Below are 22,582 nucleotides of genomic sequence, written 5' to 3'. Positions count from 1 at the left end.
AAAAACTTGACCAACAAAAGAAAATCAACAACAGCAACAGTTCAGTATCAAGACTGGAAGATGAGACATGTCTGATTTTGTTGTGCACTTATAGCTAAAAAGAACAACCAGTGTCAGTCAGCATAAACGGACTGCAGTAGTGACATTTGTTAAGGAACCAACCTTATTTCCATATTGTTTTGTTCTTACCCTGTTTTCCTTTGACCATCTGTTGTTCCCTGTGTCGTACAGGGGGGAACGGGCCTCAGTCATCAGTGTTTTATGGGTCAATGTCGCATCAATGATTTCTCATTTCTGTTTGTTTAGCAATTACTGAATTAAGATGGGAATCTCCTGTTCTCCCGTATGTCAAGAGGAGTCCTGTCAGAGCTTCCTCATGAGGATACTTTTCTCACTGCCGTCTTGATTCCTGTCAGTTGAATGACTTTGCAGTGTTCCCAATAAACAGCACAACGCAGCAAACTGCATTGATTGAGGGTTTCATTACATGTGTGTTGTGCATCTGTACTTTCACAGGGGCTCAAGGTCGTGCAGGGACAGGACTCAGTTGCAATACGGTATGCATGACGCCTAGATAACACCTTTATGACCTTATAGTGCTAAAACTGCTGATCTTTACAGATGTGGATTTGGATCATCTTTTTTTTGGAGGAAAGTTGTAATGAACCTAGGTCCTTACCCCCCAAACCTCTGGCTGCTACCCAGAGCAGCTACGTGGAAGCTCCAGCGGTGGGAGGGCCTCCTGGGGGGCCATGCACAGAGGTGAATTTCATCCTGTTTGAATGTGATCTTACCAAAAAGCCTGTATGTCTCGCAGGCTGTGACTGTTCTATAAGGAGTGTTTGTGTTGTTTACCTTAAAACAAGCTTTGCTAGTTAAAATAGCGTATTCCGAAGTCCTATTTGAATGGTGTGAAGGGTATCAATGAAGAATATACAAAGTATGCTCGTATAGGTCTCCTGGCTTCTTCTTTCTTCTCCTTCAGCCCTCGCTAGGGGACACAGATAAAGCTGTAAACATGTGGAAGTTGCCAGGATTACAGAATCCCATTAGTGATCTATCTGATATGCTTCACAGGCTTAATCCTGTATACCATCAGTCATTTAAGAAACATTTACAGCGCTACAGGAATGCAAAGGAATCTTAATGCACGTGACTCTGAGATTTATCTTTAAGTAGCTTAAGAGTGTATTCCTCTGGTTGACTGCCTAAAAATATTGGGGAAAAAATGACCATATGACTGGACAGAGTGAAGAAAAACTGCCAAGTAAAAGCTAGTCCCTCTCCCATCTCTTCCCCCATTAAAAAATGAGAAACAAAATCAAGCCAATAAAAAAACCCAAACCAAAACAAAAAGACCCCAAACCACCATAGCAACTGCAGTTCCTATTTGGGGACTGATTTTTCACAGAGTTGAATACACTTCACTCCAAGTGAAAAAAGAACAAAAAGGAGAGAAATGCTGCTTTTGGGGAAACATTGCTGTTTTTCCCAATTCTTGTACAAGCTATCTGTGCCAGTTTTATTTCCAAGGAAGTCAAACACAAAGGACACAAAGGACATTTTTATGTTTTAATTTATCATGTGTAGAGATGAAAATCACAAACAGCCTTCTGTTGAAATAATTTGAAGGGGGGAGCTCTAGAAAAGAATTAATTAAAGCACCTTGTCAGCACTGTAAAGGAAGAAATTCTTACAGTTGTTGGTACTTAAATGCCATTTCAAGCATCCTGTGCAGAGCTGGTACTCTTGCTCTGACTTGCTAAAACAGGATGATTTTTCAAGGTCTATTCTCCCAGTTTGCATGTGCAAAGATTGGCTAAGCTACAATGTTTAATACAAACCTCTGCTTTGCACTGGCTAGGGAATTTTGGCTTTGTGATTCTTACTGCAAAATGAGCAGCATAGGGACCAGCTTTTTTGTTTTACTTGGTACCTTTTGAGAGAATTGAAGATTCATATTTCTTGAGAGGTTTACCCTTTCCAGGACTAAGAGTTTTTATGACCATATTCCAGGGATTTATGCGTCATTGAATCCAGCTGTAACTGTGATTTAGCTTCAAATAATGCAGAGTCCTAACTTCCAAAAAATCTATTCTAATCTAATCTATTTGAACAGGCCTATCTCCTATAATGCTCCTTGATATTCAGTGGAAGTACCTTTCGTAGTAACAGACCAGCCTTGGAATTTTTCTTCAGTCATCTTGCGTGATAGCCTAAACCTCTCTTGTCTGGTAAGGGGGAGCGTGTGTTGCACACTGATGAGCTGTAGCAAATCCGTGGAATTGTCTGTGTTGAAGCAGAGTTGAAGGAAGGAGATCGGAGCGCCTCTGCAAAACTCCCTCTCCTTCTCCACTTGAAGCAAACAAATGGGATGAAGGTCAGTGCTCAAACCGATGAGTGTTTACTATGGCCATTTAAATGCACTGGGACCAGTTCACAGTCCCTGACAGTATGTATGGCTGGTGTGATCTGCACGTGGCAGGAATTTGCTGGTTTGACGGCAGAGTTGAAGTATCACTTCTCCTCTGGAACCCTCTGCTGGAGGCTGTTCAGTTTTGGCTCTGTTTCTACCTGTGTGCTGATGTTTAGAAAGCAACAATTCCGCAGGCTCCATACGCTGCCTTGTGGCTGGGACTCTCGTCGAGTACATACAGATACAGACCGACATTCTCTTGCTTTTCAACATGCTCTTCCAAATGGCAGAGCTTGGAAGCTGAATTGCAAAAAAGCCGTGGCTCCAAGAAAACATGATTATTGGTATAGTGTAAGGAGCCAGGGAGGAATTTTAGCTGGTTAAATGAACACTGATTTCCTACTGTATTTGTCTTATTTTGAAATCAACTGCTGGGAAGGAGTAGTCTCCTGATGTTTCCGTATGATGTTCTGTCCACATTCCAGGAGCACGTACATATGGAATAGTAATTAAGGTACTGGAGAAAATAGCTCTCTTTCTGAATATGTCTACTTAATGGATAGACTGGGGCTTTTGTTAAGTAAGTCCCATTACAGGCAGTGCCTGACTGTTGCTGTCTGGAAGATTTTAGCCTTTCTTGCATCATAAGCCTGGAACTAACGATGGGCACATTTAATGCTTCTCTAGGCTAAATTTGAAATGTGTGAAATTATTCCCACCTCTACTCCACATCTAACATTACAGAATAAGGGGAATTATCTTTGATTCTTACAAACGCATGAGGCAGAAACTACAAAGAAGTTGCTGCTGCAACAAAATACTCCTTCCAATTTCCAGAACAATTAATGGTTTAATGTGTGGATGAGGTAAAAAGCTGTACAATGTCCCCTTCCTGCTGTTAACCCTAGCTAGGTAAAGACGTGCCTGACATTACAAGATTACGCTGTTAGTGATTAAGAAATTCATGGTAGATACTATGAAAACATCTTGTAGTCTTGAACAAATGTTTTAGTTATAAACAAATATTCAGAAAGATTACTTCTGGAATTTTTTTGTCTTGGAAGATATGCTTATGCACATGCTTTGCTGGATTTGTCCTCAGCATTCTCTAGATAATATTACTGCTCTTGGAGTTACCTTTTGTTCAGTTCAGTTGCATCATCTTAGATGAGAAAGGATATATCTTAAGTGTTCTCATCAGAATGCCAAATCATAGCTAGAATAAATGTTCACTTTTTGGTTTTCTTCTTTTTTGTATGAATCATTTCCCTAAGTACTTTAATAGCAAAAGTCCTGGAGGTATGTCACTACAGGGTGCTGTTAAAAGTGCCCATCCCACAGCTGTTCTACAGAGAGCACTCTGCCTTTCAGAAGATTTGCAGGCGTAGGTGTTCACAGGGGAATGGAGACTCCTTCTTAGTCTCAGCCTCAATGCAGAATTAACAGGGTTTGAACACAGATATATTCAGAGTATGTTAACAAAAGCGCTCTTCAACAAAATTGGAAGTACTCTAGGGCCCAGTGTGTAGCTGAGTGGACTGAAAGATGAAGCTTTGGCTTTAAAATCAATGAACGTTATAAGAAATAGTCCAGGAATCAAACCTCATGTTTGAATACGGATGAATTTCAGCATTCCAAGGAGCCAGAACATTGTACAAATTCTTCTTCAAAAACCTAATGCAGTGTAACAGATCAGAATACATGGTTTTCTTCTCAGAGCAGGAGTCCTCTGAAATTTTTAGTGTATGTCTTTCTGAAATGTGAGTCTCTGCATAAAGGAAAACACTAATTTTTGGCAATGTGTAGACCTCTCATCTTTTCTGCACCAGAAGGAGAAAAGTAACATCTCCTTGAACAACACTGCAGCCCAATACCATGCTGCTGACCACAGGTGGGTCAGTGGGAGGATGCTGGCCAGGTTTCAACACAGTTGTCCTCATCAGTTTTAACTTTCTCACTCTGTTTTAGCACAAGTTAGCACAAGGTTAGTGGACATGGCAATAAAATTACAGCATGTATTGCCGAAATAATTAATTTGCCAACAATGTCCTGTGATTTTTGAAATATATGAAGGAAGTTTTAATTTCCCTTTTTGGCCATAATTTTTAGCATGAGCAAACTGACAGGATAACCAAGCTATCCATCAGTTTTAGCATTGGGTTTTTAAGCAGTTATCACACAGACAAAGGCAAACGCTGCAAAAAATCACTGCCACTATTATGTAACACTGAATTCAGGCGGACTATGATTCCACAACGAATTTGCAGCCAGTTCTCAAAACCGTCCAGTAACTGGGGAGAAAAAAAAAATAAAAAATCAGTGTGCAGTGCAAAGAGGTTTTTTTAAAGCTGATGGAGGAAGGCAACCATGATTATTCTGGCTTCTGCTCTGTGTTAGATCAGATCCCTTATCTCTGGTTAATATTACGCTCATCTTACTCCTCAGAATGTGGTACTGCAGAGCTGTATAGACACAGCTCCGTTCAGCAAGGAAGATGCACAGTACAGGTGAAGAGTGCCACCTAAAGGCAAAAATGTGCTTGAAGGCTCCAGGAAGCGCAAAATTGAGTGCACCCTTCACCCTGTAAATCATCAGCTTGTTGCATTTCTTCTCCAGCCAGACTCACCCTGGATAGTTCGTCATGTACTTGATGGTCTGGAGCGTTTCTTGGACAAAGCATAATTCTACATTTTCAGTAAGTTTTCATTAATTTTTCTTCATTTTCCAATAATTTTTCTGTATTAATGTGTGTAAATTGCTCCCTGTAGCACAGGGGATGACAAGAAAGATGGTCAAATGAGCAGAATTGAGGGGTCAATGACTGGTGCTAGACCGATTGGGAGTGGGTGTATTTGGCCACCATTAATCTCTTCAAAACTATTTGGAGTCCTGGAAGTAAAAGGCCACAAAGAATTTAGGTAACTATCTTTCACAAATTTTCTACTTGGCTGGTCTGTGTCTACATGAAATTACACAGTAAAAACTTCTTCCAACAGAGCATACAGATATGTCCAAATACACATGCTATGTAAGCAGATTTCTCTTCCGTTTAGATAGCTCAGCCTTCAGACAGCAGACAACTGGACAACATGAAATTCCTTTGTGTTTTTCTCTCTGGAAATCTCTGCTCTAGTTTTTTTTTTTTTTCCTTTTATGTCCACTTTAACAGAAAGGCATTGTCTGAACCATATCTTAAATATGCATTCCTTCAATTTCTGGTAATAGTAAAAACAAGGTGGAGCTTTCTGACTTACTGCAGTACCTTTTGGAATCTGTGCAGAACTTTTTTCTGGTTAAACTACTATATTTAACACAAAGCAATTCCCAGGCAGGAAGATGTTGCCAGTCTCTGTTTCCTGTTTTCTGAGGACTCTCCTGTTCAGTGGACTCTGCCCTGATGGTGTATGGGCTCCCTCCAGACATTCCACCTGTACTTACTGAGGTAGTATATATTAAAAAAAGAAAGGCACATAGTAAAACTGGAGAAAAAGTAATTACACATCTGTAATGGTAACTGTTTCCTAAAAAAAGATTGCCATGCTAACTGAATCTGTCATTGACTCAGTCTTGCACACCATTGTGGTGTGTAATGAAGAATCATAGAATCATTTAGTTTGGAAAAGACCTTTAAGATTGTTGAGTCCAACTGTAAAGCTAACACTGCCAAGGCCACCACTAAACCGTGTCATCACACCTACATGTCTCTTAAATATCTGCAGGGATGGTGACTCCGCCACTTCCCTGGGCAGCCTGTTTCAATGCTTGACAACCCTTTCAATGAAGAATTTTTTCCTAATATCCAGCCTAAACCTCCCCTGGCACAACTTGAGGCTGTTTCTTCTTGTCCTATCGCTTGTTACTTGGGAGAAGAGATGGACCCCCCACCTCACTACAAACTCCTTTCAGGTAGGTACAGAGAGTGACAAGGTCTCCCCTCAGACTCCTTGTCTCCAGACTGAACGCCCCCAGCTCCCTCAGCCTCTCCTCATGAGACTTGTTCTCCAGACCCCTCACCAGCTCCGTTGCCCTTCTCTGGACCCGCTCCAGCCCCTCAAGGTCTGAACAGAGCACTCAAGGCGGGACCTCACTAGTGCCAAGTACAGGGGGATGATCATTCCCTAGTCTTGCTGGCCACACTATTTCTGATACAAGCCAGGATGCTATTGGCCCTCTTGGCCACCTGGGCACACTGCTGGCTCATATTCAGCTGGCTGTCAACTAATACCCCCAAGTCCTTTTCTGCCAGGCAGCTTTCCAGCCATTCTTCCACAATTCTGTAGCACTGCAACATGTAGTAACATCTGCCTTGTTACCCAGGAGCAATCATAGAAAGTTTGAGTTGGAAGGGACCTTTAAAGGTCATCAAGTCCAGCACCCCCCATCCCCCTGCAATAAGCAGGGACATCTTCAACTAGATCAGGTTCCTCAGAGCCCCGTCCAACCTGACCTTGAATGTTTCCAGGGATGAGGCATCTACCACCTCTCTGGGCAACCTGTTCCAGTGTTTCACCACCCCGATGGTAAAATTTGCTTCCTTTTATCTAGTCTAAATTTTCCCTCTTTTAGTTTTAAACCATTACCCCCTGTCCTATTGCAACAGGCCCTACTAAAAAGCTTGTACCATTTTTCTTATAAGCGCCCTTTAAGTATTGAAAAGCAGCAATCAGGTCTCCCCAGAGCCTTCTCCAGGCTGAACAACCCCAGCTCTCTCAGCCTGTCTTCATAGCAGAGGTGCTCCAGCCCTCTGATCATCTTTGTGGCCCTCCTCTGGACTTGCTCCAACAGGTCCATGTCCTTCTTGTGCTGAGGACTCCAAACCCGGACGCAGTACTCCAGGTGGGGTCTCATCAGTGCAACCAAACTACAGGAGATTAACCTTGTCATAATATTAATTAGTCCTTATCTCTATAACAACTTTTTTAGCAGTGGAAGCAGTCAGGAGTAGTTGAAAGAAATCACACGTGACTACTGTAATTAAGTACTGCTTTAGGCTAGATCTATACAATTGAACCTGATGCTCCCACACAGAGCAACCATTGTAACATTTAGAAAACCTTCATCTTGCCAACTGATACAGTTCGTGTCTTCTGGTTTTAAACTCTAGTGCAAGTATTTATTAGATGCTACTCCATCAGCTCAGGAAACGAGCTCTCTTAAAGACAACAGCATTCAGTAATCATCACATCTCTCATTTCACCATGTCAGAGAAGCTGCTTGAAATGACGATTACATCTAAATTCCTGCTACGTTGCCTGTAATAAGTGTATTGCAAGGAAAGAAAAAAATGTTACTGCATCAACATTATAATCTTGCTGTGAGGAGCTTATGACTTTGCACTTCATAGTGAAGCGCATGCAGAGGATTAATATTTTCATTGATTTGATGGTGTAGGTGAGGTACAGTTAGTATGCAGGGGACAGCTACTAAACATAGTAAGTGCTCACAAGAGCTTTTTTTCTTTCTTCACAAAAGATCATTGTCAGAACAATAACAACATAGCAACTAACTGAAAAATTGCAATTAATTCACCAAGCTAAATGCAAAATATTTCCTTACCGGTTTTGGTTTGGTTTGGGGTTTTTTGTGTGGTGGCGTTTTGTTTTGTTTTTAAAAAACAGAATCCAGTAAGGCCCGTCTCAGGCAATGACTTTCTATCAAGTATTTCTTCAAGTATGAATTACCTACTATGTGTGGTTTGTGTGTGTTAGGAAGTCATATCACAATGTTTAATGTGTTTGAAGGCTAGTTAGGAAAGTAAATGACATTGTATATAGGCAGCAGTTGCTTTAAATTAGTGGGGTGTTTTGGTGAAATGTCCCTAGAAACATTTTGGCACGATAGCATTTTCTCTTTTTTTGTTACAACACAACACTGACATACGGCCATAGACTTGTCCCCAGGTCACTGGAGGATATTTTCTCTTCCTTTCATTCTTTTAACTACTGAGGAGTACAGTTGTCTCAGTAGTAGCAACAAATAATGTACCGTAGTGGCTTTTTTTGCAGTTACTCAAGTCTTTATGTGAGAATGCATTGGATGTTTTTAGGAGGTTTTATATTGAAAGAAAACAAAGCAGGCTCTTAAGAATGTTGGACAATTGTTTCAGCCAAGCTGTGCAAATAACCAACACTAATGAACTTCTACACTACCGGAGTGCTGAGCAGCTGGTTGAAACAGCTCTGATAACTACAAGCAATTCATTTGTTGTTCAGTGTTTTGAACTGATGAATGAATGCCTGACAGCCACGCTGGTTATACTCATCACTCTTTTAGGAAATAATAAGTTTAATGAGCATAACAGACCAAAGTAATACCTGTTTATTGGAAACAGTCTTCCTGTAGGCAAATGGTTGTAATTAATACCAAATCAGAACTTCACCTTCAGCCCAGGTCAGAAATTGGTTCAATACCATACGTGCTGTTGGAGCATCAGGCTTTTGTAACCTTGTGTAAGATTACCCCTGAAACACCCACACACAGGCTTATGCATCAGGGTAGGGAAGAACAGAGAGCTGGGGACGGTCAGCACATTGTCGCACCGTGTGAATACGGGCGTGCTGTTTTTACACTGCATTCCATCCATCATTCCTCTCTGTGCCAGGAGGACTTCCCTGTTTCTGCACAGTGTTCTGAGAGCAATTGCTGGTTTGGGGGTTGTGGCCTTTGATGACAAATAATTTGACTCGTAGGTTTTGCTTCAGTTAGCGCATGATATTTTCCCTGAGGTTCAGTAATGCGAACTGGAATGTTTATTGTCACACAGGCTAAGAACTAGTCTTTGGTTTGCCCATGGGAGGCCTCTTCTAACTAACTCACATGGCTCTGACCTACCCACTCAGATAGTTAAAAGACTAAGGCAGGCAGCTCCTAAGGCTGTGAAAGAAAATTACTATTCTTCAACTAAGCAGGAGGTAAAATAGCAATTAAAAGAACTAACTTGATAGTGATAAAATTAGGAGTGGTGTACTCTTATCCTTTAGAGTACCCTTTAAAGTTTAACCCTTTCCTTCCACGTTCTTGACACACTAAAATCTTGTCCCCCCCTTTCAGGATATAAACATTGTAGGAGCAGAGGTTACTAATGTGATGCAATACAGTTTCCTCCTCATCTCAGTCATGGATGCCACAACGGCATAGAGTTAAGACCTCAATGAGAAAGGGAGATGCAGTTACTTGCTACAGTCATTCCTGCCCTGCAGACTCCATGCCCCATGCGTACATCCTTTTTTACTAACACAGGTCCAAGGCTGTATCCCTCATTCAGGCAAAAAATCCTCCTTCACTGTCTAAGAGGATATTTGGCTGAACAAGGAATTCAGAATCAAGGTCAAACCTTATATATGGATGGAGGAGGAGAAAGAAACTGTTTAACTGCTGAGACTAAATGTAATTATTTTCTGTAAAATATCTAAATAAATAGCAGCTCAAGCATTTGTGTGTTTTTTTTCTTTTGTACTGATTGTGACTGATTTTGTTCTGGTGTGAAGAGGAGCTGAATGCACAGTTTCTCTACAGCAGTACAGTGTAAGAGTCTGACAGCCCCATTCCCTTCTATGCTCCCTGAATTTCAACTTCAACCACCCCAGACTTTTCAAAAAAGCGTAATAATTTCAGGGAACAACTTACCTATGTCTCCTATCCTGAACTAATTATATTTTTTTAGAAGGAAGAACCAAAAAGATGCTCAAGATTTTAAAGTTCCTCTGTATGAATAACTACTATATGTACGTGATTGAAAATAAAAGCAAGTCTTCGAAATCAAACTCATAGTGTGGACTGCTTCATACACTTTGACATCTCAAACCATGGTTTTCAAGAGTATTATTATCATTAAATGCAGGACAGTCATGTTTGCCAATTACCCTCCATAGAACAGCGAAGCAAATAAAAAGAACTTTGCCTTGCAATTTAGAGAAACTGGATCTCTAGATACAATTAGTTTCTGTATTGTGGTAATACTCTGGCTTGTGGTGGTACACAGTTGATACGATGTAATATTTTCAGCCACTTACTTTACATAAGAATTAAAGATTGAATAATATACCGAACTAGAAAACAATTTACTGCCAGGATGAATTCTGTTTTGGTTTATTTTCTGATACTTTGGTATTCAGGAACGGTATAAAAATGTTAGCTATACTTACTTTAGTGCTTTGATTACAGCTGTTTCTCTAACAATTCAAATCAATTTACAACCACAGCACTGAGGAAAAACCCTGTTTTTCCTCCAGACATTGCTCATAAATAGTTTTTATACATAGCTGTAACCTTTATTCAATGAGAGATTGAATTAGAATGGAAATAGGAAGGTACTCTGATTTTTTAAAAAAAGTGAAATGCTTTTCATATTGCATCTTGATCATTTGTTATCTTACAAATTTCGTTAGGATACTAGACTAGAATCTAACATTTCCAACAGTATTCTGAAGTTCCACCATCATCAGGATATTTCTTCCAAGCGACAAAAATTAAATCACATTTTATAGAGGGAAATCTGAAACTCATTCTATATTGACATTTTATAAAATTATTCATATCTTTTTTTTTAGTCAAGGACAGATCTATTGGCACAAACAGCACAACCACAGTCTATCCTACTGTTTCAATAACTAACATTATATATACATACACTTTCTTAGGCTGTCAGGATGTTCACTGTTACCTACGGTGTGCTCCTGTTTCACGTGTTCCCGTCTTATGAGTGTTGCCATACATTGAGATTGGATGTTTGTATAAATGTTACAGCTCTTTTGTTATGTTATCCACAGCACCCTGCGATCCCTCACTTGTCTTAGTAGAAGTACTACAAATCAGGACTGGCCATGTGTGAGCATACCTTAAACCTGCTGCAAATTCAGTTTCATCTGTTTGGAGCCAAACTTCCCAGGATGGCTACCTGTTCATCCAAAATCACTTGCAGAAAACCAATCACGTCCCTCTTCCCCACCTGTTTTTATCAGAAATAAGAGACTGTCAAAGGAGTTGCAAATAACACTACGGTGTCCCTTAAGGAACTTTTGTTATGCTGATGATGCTAATTTTTTACTATCCCACACACAGTCTGAATTAAAATTTGCCTGGGCCTCCCTGTATTCAAGCATCTGTGAAGCTGGATATTAATTCATTATCAATTATAAAAAGATAGCTTGCATTCCTAAAGAATGGAGAAATAGAGGTAAGAGCTTTGTTATTGTTTAAAACATCTATGAATGCGTAAGTGTGCAGGAGATAGCAAGAGACTGAGGTAAATTTAATTACAAAGAAAGTAACAGATGGTACAGGGAAAATACACGTATAAAAACATTTTGTATAAATAATTCCAGAGTTTCAGTCGCGCTCATCTGTTTGTTTAAATAGCACTATGGGACCATAGGTTTTGGGGAGAAACATGCTATTCCAGAAAGCTGTCTGTTCTGGTGTTTTGAAGGAGACAGATTTTGGTGACAGCATCCATGCTAACGGTGTGCCAGCTGTGCCAAGAAGGTGTTGCTTTGATGCAAGTACTTGAAGCAAATTATATGAAATATAAAACAGGCTTAACACCCAAGCATGCAGATGGCAAAATATTAGACTGAAAGATTAAGCAGCATGCTAATTTCATGTGCATTTCTTAGACTACCTGATTTTGTTCATTATTTGCTTTAACAGTGAAACAAAAGATGTCCAGGGTGAAAAGAGAGCTACTTTGTTTTTTTCAGAGCAGAACACGTGCATCAGACTGCCGTCCCTTGTGTAAGGAATGCATTTCAGTTCTGCAGCATTGCCAAAATAACATTAGCAAAACCAGCTGAGTTTCAGATTTCTTTCCTTGAACATTTAAGTCACTTGACTTAAAGTGTCTGTGGAACAGTCTGTGGTTTGCAGTACAGTGTGTTTCTGAGACAGAAAAGAGTATCTATAGTGTTAAGTCAATTACAAGTGAGCAGTAGACTGAAGTACCTGCTTCTGGATTACTGTTTTGCTAGTATCTTGTAATAGAAAGCACTCCAGCAGTGTTGTAAAAAATATCCTCTGGACCCCTTCTTGGGTAATAATTACACAACTAATGGTAACAAGGACTTTACTCCGAGCTTTAGCAGGCATAGTTAATCAGTGCAGCTCCATTGACTTCAGTGTATTTATGGAATATCAGTAAATGATCTTACTTGCAACATCTCCCTTAGAGAGAAACCACATGGCATTCTATTTTCTAAAGCAGAATAATTCTTGTTATGCTTCCTACGCTTCATAGCACATTTGACCATTGGAAGTATTATGAAGACAGACAAATGACGCTGGCATTGGAGTAGACTAATGCACTTAAAACAAATAAAAACTGCTTTAAAATTAGATTTCTAGGTATAAAATAAAAGTGGGTGCTGCACTGTTGGTGAAAGCAACTCCCAACACGAGCAGGAGAGAAAAGACATGGAAAGGGAAATGTGGATGGAAACATGCACGATGTTTTGAGTCAAAAGGTGATTGTGTTCATGGAGAACTACAAACACTTGAGCAGCAAGTTTTAGTTGGACATAGAAATGGCTAAGGTGGCAACCAAGAATGAAGCCATCTCACCCACACCCCTGCAGCAAGAGTGTGGTTGTGCCACAGAAACCTAACCTCATTGAACCTGGAAATTCTTGGGAAAGCTGAAAGAAAGGGGTGTGTATGTAGGACTGTCAGGACAGAGCCTAAGTGCAGGATAGCATCAGACAGACAAGACAGGAAACTCCTGTTACAGCTCTGTAACTGTAAAGATGTGCTACTGCGAAGGATGTTTGTTTCCTCAAGTGTTTAAATTCCAAAAGCAAATCACATTGTCACTGGATGTGGGACCTCAATTGCAAGTCAGTTTTCTCCAGTGAAGTCTCCTTGTACCACATCAATTTACACAGCAGGGAAGAAGACTGCAGGCACAGTAATAATAACAGAAAACCCCTGCTCTGAATTCCAGTGGGTCAAGAGGAAGTTAATTTGTACAACTCAAATGACTGCTGATTTGTTGATGGCTCGTATATATGGTATTTTTAAAATTATTAAGACCTCCCCACAGGTTATTTTGTTATTTTCTGCCCAAGAAACACAAGGACAACTATTAACACCAAAAGACTTGAGAAGAAAAAATACCCACCCACACAGTGGAATTTTTGGAAGGAATTCCTCCTCTTTTGCCTTTTCCAAATTACATAATAAGATTGTTCTGGTCCTCCCTTGTTTTCTTTTTGTAACTACTTTTCTTCTAAGTCCTATTTTATGCCTAGTGATACTCAGACAACTTCGATTTAGGGCCCAATAGCAAAAGAATCTTGTTTTTTCTTAATTGCAAGGTACATCTGCTTTTAGCCTCCAGATTCGAGTTGTCTACTCATGGAAGAGCAACCATAGCATTTGACTTAAGTGCGCTCCCACTTAGTCTGCCTGAGTAATTCCAAAGACTGAATAACCAAACTATACTTGTTTTGAACAAACATGAGCCATCCACAGGCTCATGTTTATTTACACATACTACTGCTCAGACCACTTAAAAAATAAGTTCACAATTTACATGCAGAGAATTCATAAATCACAGGGCAGACTTCTCCAGCTAAATAATTCAGTAACTTTTGAGCTAATGTAGTTTCAGTTCTCAGCCATGTTTCACTCACCAGGTAAGTTTCCTGAGCTGACACAGACTAGCTTACTGTCAAAAAGTTCATTCATATTAAAATAGAGTAATGCCATGCCTGCTTCTCTTTAGAAAAATTAAAACCAACAATGCAATAATGGAACTTGTCAGGCTGACTTGTATAAAATGTACGGTTCATATTGGTATAAGGCAGCCATACCAGCAGTGAATACAAATCTTAGAGACTATTTTTAAAAATACTAATATATTTTCCCAGGAACTGTGAAAAGATAAGTAAGTTCTTCAAATTTTCAGTGATCTCCAGATAAATTCATTATCCCTAATTCACGTTTTTACTCCCACTCTTACATAGCCTAAAAAACGTGGTTGTTTTCCTCTGGTGATTTAATATCTAATGCATTCCTCCGGCTATCTAGCAATAATAAATTCATTCAGATTAAAATAATAAATGAAAAATATTTTCTTTCATATTTTGTTTCCTGTGTGCATAACATATGTTTAAGTTTACTTGTTTAAACCTCTGTCTGACAAGCCTTGGAGAAAATGGTTCTATTTAGAAGTTGTAAAGGAAATAATTGACACCCAACAGTTTCCTGTAATAGAAAAGACTTCTCCCCAAACGCATGCAGCTAAGGGTTTGGGCCACCATCTGATCCAGTGGGAAATGCTGAACCCCCTTATCTTAAGCTTCATTTTAAACTGTCATACAAACCAGGTAAGTTAGTCACAGACTTGGTCACATTGCATTTGGGTGCATTCCCCAATAGAGATTAATAAAGGAGATGATTTGATTAATAGAGGGTGCTAGACAGCCCCCTATTAATTTTATTTCACCTAGATTTTTTTCTTCCTTTTTCTTCCTAATAGTTACATGAAAGCTGGCGAGCTTTTGTTTCTGTCTATGATGCTTCGAAGTCAAGAATCTCCATGGATTTTTAAATTATAATGACTCCCTCAGACCCTGAAAGTACTAACACTAATTTTCCACTACTAAACTAATTTTCCAGATTACCAGGAAATACTGTTCAATGGGCAAACCTCACAGAACTACAGGTATGTCTAGATTAGGATTCTTCAGTTTTCCCAGTTCATCCCTAAATACAGTGCTGTCACACAGAATGATTTTTCCATTCAGTCTTGGGGTTGGGGGAGGAGCTGTCAAAGTCATGACAGCTCACACCTTGCTTTTACTGACTGCAGATCCTTTGTCACTGGACAGCTGCTGTCTACCACATGGGTATGGAGCTCTGGTTCTGCAAAATCCTTCATGGTGCATCTCTAAAGGACCATTCACTATTGATGATCTGTAGAAAGGGCAGAGAGTGTCCCTACTAAGGAAGAACAACCTCTGAACACTTAAATGAGAAATTCACAGTTGGGGAGAGAGTGAGGAAAAAGTAGAGCATCCTCTGACAGAAAAACAAGATACAGGTAGTTAGAAAAAACAAGAATCATTACAGAAATGGGCTATCTCTATGCAAGTCTATAGGTGGAGAAAGGTCAGCTTTTCCTTAACAAGGCAAAAAAATTCAATAACACGAAAATGTACTACTGCTCCATTCCAAAGCCCAGAAATAGTCTGCTGTTCTTGAAGTTGTCAAGGTACTTCTCTATGGAACTATGGTACATGAGAGTCAGAAAATATGTTGTGGAAAAACATTTTTCCAATATTTTGTCAATATTTTTCTCTGTAAATAATGCCAGTTTCCCAATTCTGACCTCAGGTAGACCTACTATATGTATCACAGGGGACTACGTGTTATTTGTATCCGTGCAATAGTATAATCCAAGTAATAAAAGTCCTCTGTTAATGATGACCTGTATACATATTTTTTTTTCTCCAGCTTTAACTGGTAATGTGGTTATGATTTGCTGTGATGGCATTCTGTACAATTTGAATATACCCCTGCGACATATTTTGCATTCATGGTAAATGTGCCTTCCCTGGGGCACCACTATTTTCTATTTCCATGCAATGTGATAAATTACAGAGATGTGGAGAACACAATCAAATCCTAGTACCAGAAACAAAGAAAAATTATACGTTTTCTGCTTAAATGGGAACTAAACGCTTTAAAAAGCTTAGTTGAGGACCATCATTTTAGAATCAGAGTATTCTTTGCACCAGTGGTAACAAAAGACAAATAATGTCTCCCAGTGGCTCTGTTTTCTCATCACTCAAATGCCATGGCACAGGCTGTGCTCTCCGTATACATCACAGACACTCGAATTCATAGAATTTCCTATTCCTGACTCTATGCCTATCATGTATCTGCCTGCCTCAGAGCTGCTGTGGATGTGGCAGGCAAGCACTGTGCCTCGAGCCTTGTTACCAAACAAGAGTCTGTCTGACAGCTCCCTGACATGCTCCTGAGCCTGTCCTACCAACCCACGTCCTGACTCCAGTGACGCAGCTCTGCTCACCTGTCACAGGCTTTACAGCCAGCCCTCCCATGCACACCTACCTGCACGGGCCCCTGGCACACACTCAGCTCAGCCCCAGCAACTCAAATTTCAACTAAGCATATCCAGTTTGTTAGCTAATTATTTAGCCCCAGCAGCTCTTGCTTTCAAATGGCAGTCTTCATGTGGGGAGCAGCAGAAGGAGAAGCTACGGCCTGAATTCTCCTTACCTGTTCAGGGTGTATGTGCTGTCTTAGATGCATGATACAGGCCCATTTGGTGATTTTGCCGGTGTACAACCTCTGTCTCTGTTCACTGATGAAATTGTGCCATGTATTGCCATGGTTCACTGGGAAAAGCGGATGTAGAAAGTGCTCGAGAATTTAATGAGGCTATGAAAACCTGCTGTTGCATCAGTCCACCCTGTATTGCTGTTTCTCATATTAATGGATTCAGCCACTGTTGTGTGGTTAATGACTGATTGTAATTGACATAAGATGCATTCCGTGAGTGCAAAGTAGTTGGATTGTAATTAGTCATGTGGTAAGTATACATGGTGTATTTTATGCTTAGGTTCTTAAAAATACAAGCTGCCAAAGAAAATGAGGTACGGTTTCTTTGATTTTTAGGTGGCATGGGTAAATTAGTTAAAGTAATGTCAAGCCAAAGAGTTGCAACCTCAGAACAATGGAAGTTACTCAAAAAATCAGAACATTCTTACACTGACTGCACTTGTACACAATAAATTCTGTTGCAGATGTAGCCTGAAATGCTCCTTGTGTGCGATGCCCTGTAATTTCTAAACATGTTGAGTAGATTTTATTTAAAAGCATAAACTAGTGGTTCCACCATAAGGAAGTATTTTACAAAGCAGCCCTTTGAAATTTAAATAAGATAGTCTTCTACCTAACAATCCCCACAGTTGCAGAGAGACAAGGGCATGTTTTAGATTCAAAATAGTCCAGGTCATACCTTATGAAAGGTAGTGAAGTGAAAATAGATTAATAACTATTGCTATGTGTAGCCAGAATAAAACCTTCCAGAGACTAAGCAAGAGTCTGATTCCTTCGAGACTACCAGCTCTTCTGTAGGAAGAGTGTGGGACTGAAAGTCAAAACTTCCAATACTTTGCACCAAGTTTCCTGCATAACCCTGAATATAGCAGTTTTTCCTTATTTGAAATGTGAACAGTATTACCTTTCCATACGTGTTGTGAGGTTTAGCATACCAGTATAGTGACATGCTTTGAAAGCTTCAAGAGGCAGGAGTTACAGACATCAAAATATTGTCAGGATAGAATGACACATGAAAATATATAACTGGGATTATGAAGACAGAATTGAAAATTAAGCACTTCATCAACCCTTGAACCAAACTGTCAAGAATTCCCCTTGATTAAACAGTGACCTGCCTTTTAGAAGCAAGAAGCTTTTCCAAAGGCATGCTTCTACTGCAAACTGTTTTCCATCTCTGCTTGTTCTAAAGTAATTTATGACCAGGGGATACTAAAAAAATTTCTCTTTGGGGCTAATGACTGTTATAAATTCTGTTTAAGATTTCCAGTTGTGGAAATATATGGTACAACAGTAACATAAAAAGGACTGTCCAACATGCTGTGTCATCTGCTTCATACTTCAAAGACAATTTCCAGTTAACAAAGCAGTAAAACGTTATTAAGGGAAGCAATGTGACACAGCTAAAGAGAAGTAGGAAAGAAGTGTCAAAAAAATGATAATATATTAATCAATATAATTCTTTTAATCACCAAAGTAAATGTAAAACTTCTACACATGGTCACATGCAATTCTCACACAAGTCAACTAGAGTGGCTGGTATGCTGAGGATAAAATTTACCAGAAAAGAGGGATGCCACTTACTCTGTGAGGAGTTCTCATCTTGAAAAGCAAGTGTCTGTCTTTTTTTTTTTAAAGTCACTTGATTTAAAATCCATGAGAGCAAAGCTAATTGGTAATGAATTACAAAAAAGTAACAATACCATGGTAGCTTGTTGATAATTAAGAAAGCAAGGTAAAGTCCTGAAAAAATGCCTGCAAAAGTGCACAAGCATGTACAGTTATTCCAATAAAAATTAAAAGTAACCCCGTTCAGTGGGCATAACTATGGGAAAAGGTTGTAACTCCTGGTGTGAAACTTGTCAAGCTCTAGTTTGACAAAGTAAGTTTTGTTTGATTAGGTAAAAAACTATGATCAGATATCCCAGCGTGTAGCTTTTTAAAAGCTCAGTTTTGTACAACTTAAAAAAATATATTAAAATAATCCCTATTCTTACATAAGAACAGAGAGGCATTTCTTAGGAACAAAGCAGCTTTTTGGTCAAATTAATTCACAGCTTTTTTATGGCAAATGTGAGTAGAAATGTAAATTACAGTAGTTTCTAGAGTAAGTAGGGGAAACAATAACCGTCCCCTATAAAGTCAGATTATGGTCTCTGCAGCATAAATGTAAATCTGGAGTAATTCCACAGATTTCAGTGTAATTGCTCTGGATTTACTCTGGTGGAACTGTTGTAGAGAATGATACCCTTAAGGGGTAAATCTCTCAAGAGATTTACAGACAGGTAGAAGAGATTTTGGTGAGTATGGAAATTCTAGCACCATTAAAGGGAGTACAATATTTCTAAGGCATTAAATGTACACTCTAATTTTTGTCTTCTTTTGACTCTTTGATAGTACTTTTACTAGTTTTTACAGGGATCCTACCTCTTTAATTCTGTGATTCTCTCACTCTGTTTACCTGGAGTCTATTTTCAACCTTTTTTTGTTGGATGTTTCAAAGCATTTAATGATTCGACAGATGTGTCTCTCTTATCATTATCTCTTCATTCATGGATATTTTAATCTTTACCAAGATCTTTCATAACCTGTAATGTCAGCCATCTCTTTATGTACGTTTTGCTGCTACCAAAAAATGCTGACCCAGGTTTTGTCCCCAAAAAGATGGCACTGGGAATATAGAAAGCATGAAGAAAATACTAAGCACAATTTCCAGGACCAGAGAGTTTGTTGCACTGTTGCTACAACCAGTGTCCCTGAGTGAATGTTATCAATGCCAGAAACCGCAAAAAAAATCTCTTAGATGTCAACAAAGAAATTCAGTGGTAAAAAAGTTCTGGAAAAAAGCTGGGTTATGTTAACTCGGTTTGTATTTCTTTTACTGCTTTTGCTACCTTCTAATAAGAAGTACTGCAATTAATACATTCTGTTCCCATCCTTTCCAATTAGGTTTAAGATCAGGCATGTGAATATGCACATACTCACTAGTCAAAAATAGCAAAACTATACAATCCTTAAGGATTACCATAAAAAACTTAGTTTCCAGTCACTTCTATCACCTTAGAAAAGTGAGATTTGATTAAGCAGAAAAAATTTACGTGAGTAGCCTTAGGCACTTCAAAAGCTCTGGAAGTGCAATAAATTACTGCATGAGCTGTAAATGCTGCATCTACATGTTAAGATTGTTTGCCTGCAGACATTTGCTTACTGACACTGTCATTGTGCACAATGTCACTGCATGACATTAAAAACAGAAATAAAGGATGACCCCCAAATTACAGAATTTAGCAAGGGATAAGCTCAATTTTTTGTTGACATGTGAGTAGTGAAGATCAGTGCAAAATATAATGCAGTAATTTTTACAAGTCCGAGCCTTCTCTGTTTAAGGGAGCTATGAAGCTCTTCCTGTGTTCAGCAAAAGTCACACTAGCACTTGCACACGGGATGGTGCTAAATTGCATTGCAGCAGTAGAACAATGAATTTGTTGAAAATAAACACAAAGCTTTTAGATGTTGGAGAGCTACAACAAAGGAATACCAAAATCCAAATTGTCTGCCTGGCCTTTAAAATTTGGTTAGATGAGAGTATCAATTATGGAATTATAGAAACACTACAATTTTGGAAAAAATTCTCTCTTCTCTGTGCCTCCTCCCCCCTGCAACTGGGCTAGACTTTGGTTTGCCCCTCCTCACAATCTAGCTACTGTTGATGTGAGGGCCTTTTCTTCAAAACAGGCTGTAGTCTGGGACAGCCTTTGTGTATTTCTCAAGCCTTGGAGACTCTTCATCTCATTTCAAATCTCAAATGAAAACAATTCCTTTTCTCCTACTCCCCCTATACATTTTAATGTCTCTCTTCCGCTGCTGTGATTTAACTCTTGACTGCAATACTCCCAAACAAAACCTTCATTAAGATAGACTCCAAAGTTAAACGCAGAACGGACCTGTTTGAACAAGTAGTTTCTGTCTGAGCAAGATTGTTCTCTACCGTATATTTACTACTATTTCAACCTGTCTGGTTTTAAGTATCTAAAGCTAATTCGCTTCTGTAAATTAGATTTTCTTGATGATTATCCTCAAGAGCTGTAAATCTTGGTATAAGAAATATTTTCCTAGTAAAATCTCTATTTTTTTCTGTTTTACATATGCCCAAATACGTTTCAGGCCTCTTTTCTGCAACTGTACCAATCTAGGTCAACAAGCACACTTTCAACCTCACTGGCGTTAGCCTACCAAATGGATTTCATTGCAGACAAGGACCAAAAATACTTCCTTCCTCTCACTGGCATTCAGCCTCATTAAATGTTTGTAGGCAGTGTTCTCCCTGTCCTTTGATTGTCATTTAGCCAAAGAACAAAAAATGGCTAATAGCTCTAAAGGGATTTGTGAATCGAGTCACAAACTTCAGACACCACTTATTTTGCACTTTTTGAAAATAAGGTCCCTGTTTGGGCACCAAAACTGGGAGACACCCAAAATTAATCGTCGCTTTTGAAAATCAGTCACTGTACAAAGTCTTAATCTTTCTCAGAGATTTAATCTTTGTGGTAGCTATTTCTCTTTGCTGCTTCTTTCTGAGCAACTCATGTCATTTCCTTAGGATGCTTTAATAATGTAAGGACAACCCCTAACACCCTAATACAGTCTAACTCAAAAAGAAGGTGCTTTGTGGGCCAAGAACTTGTGTGTGAATTGCCCCAACATGCAGTTATGTTGGGCTTTTTTCTTTCTTCGTTAATGTTTTTCCTGAGTCGCAAAGTGTGAATTGTCAGACTTAAGTCTTCCTCTAAACTGACCTTTGCATGTACTCTGCAGCGTGCCACACAATTTTTGACTCCTCAGCTACCCGTAAGCATGAGATTAAGGGAGGATTCTAGTTTATTACAGGTTTTGCCCTGATACGCAGTCAAGGTGTGGCCAGACATGCATCCTAAACTAGGAACTTGGAGGTGCTCATAAATCCCCCACCTTAGACATAGATAGAGAGGCAGACCTGTTTATTAAGGAAGTTTCAACAAGAACAGCAAATAATGCAATTTGGTGCTTTTTTTTCCTAGCAAAGTTGCACTACAGTAAGCAAAAGCTATGAGGAAATGATGTGAGATTTTGGTGGTGGAGTAATTGGAGTATATTTATTTGCCAGACAGTCTCTGCAGAGGAAAATTTAAAGTTTGTAAGTATTGTTAGCATGGAAACTTCCTCTGAACAGCTAAGGAAAAAGTCACACTCAGGAATCCATGAGGTTAAGTACTGTCAGTCTTTGCAATAAATGTACGTTGCATTCATGACAAATGGCAGAAGTACCACACTGACAAAAGCCACACTGACAAAAGCCATTTCATTTTCCACAGTGGAGGCAGTCCGAGGCATCAGTCTCTGTGCACGACGTGTTCTGTCTTTCTTTTAGTCAGTGATGTAAGAAGTTTCTCAAGTTATTACAATGTTTTCCATGTATTTGCATCCCTGTAAAATGCACAGTAGGTGAAGATGGAAATTATATTTTCCATTGATCCCAAGCCTCAGGTTTCCTTGTTGAAGATGTCTAATTTAAAAAAAATAATCAAATAGGCTGAGATAATAGTTAAGGCATTCACATACACTTACAGGGCTAAGGTAAATGCTGTCCCAAATTGATGCTCATTACTATAAAGAAGAACAAGGAACTAAGTCTTCTTTAGAGGAAAGTAAATTACAATTAAATTTGCAGTTTTTTATGAGAGGTGACTTTTTGGGGAGGAGACCTCCATATTCAGAGGCATATTCTAGTACAAGAAGACAATATTGCCTTATTATGTAGGTTGGGTTTTAACACATCTGTAAGTCCTTTCTTACCTATTCTGTTTACTTGAATTAATAATGTATCTT

Source organism: Numenius arquata, chromosome 10 (assembly GCF_964106895.1).
Source record: "Numenius arquata chromosome 10, bNumArq3.hap1.1, whole genome shotgun sequence".
Classification (NCBI taxonomy): domain Eukaryota; kingdom Metazoa; phylum Chordata; class Aves; order Charadriiformes; family Scolopacidae; genus Numenius; species Numenius arquata.
The sequence above is the reverse complement of the archived record's forward strand: the minus strand, read 5'-3'. Positions refer to the sequence as shown.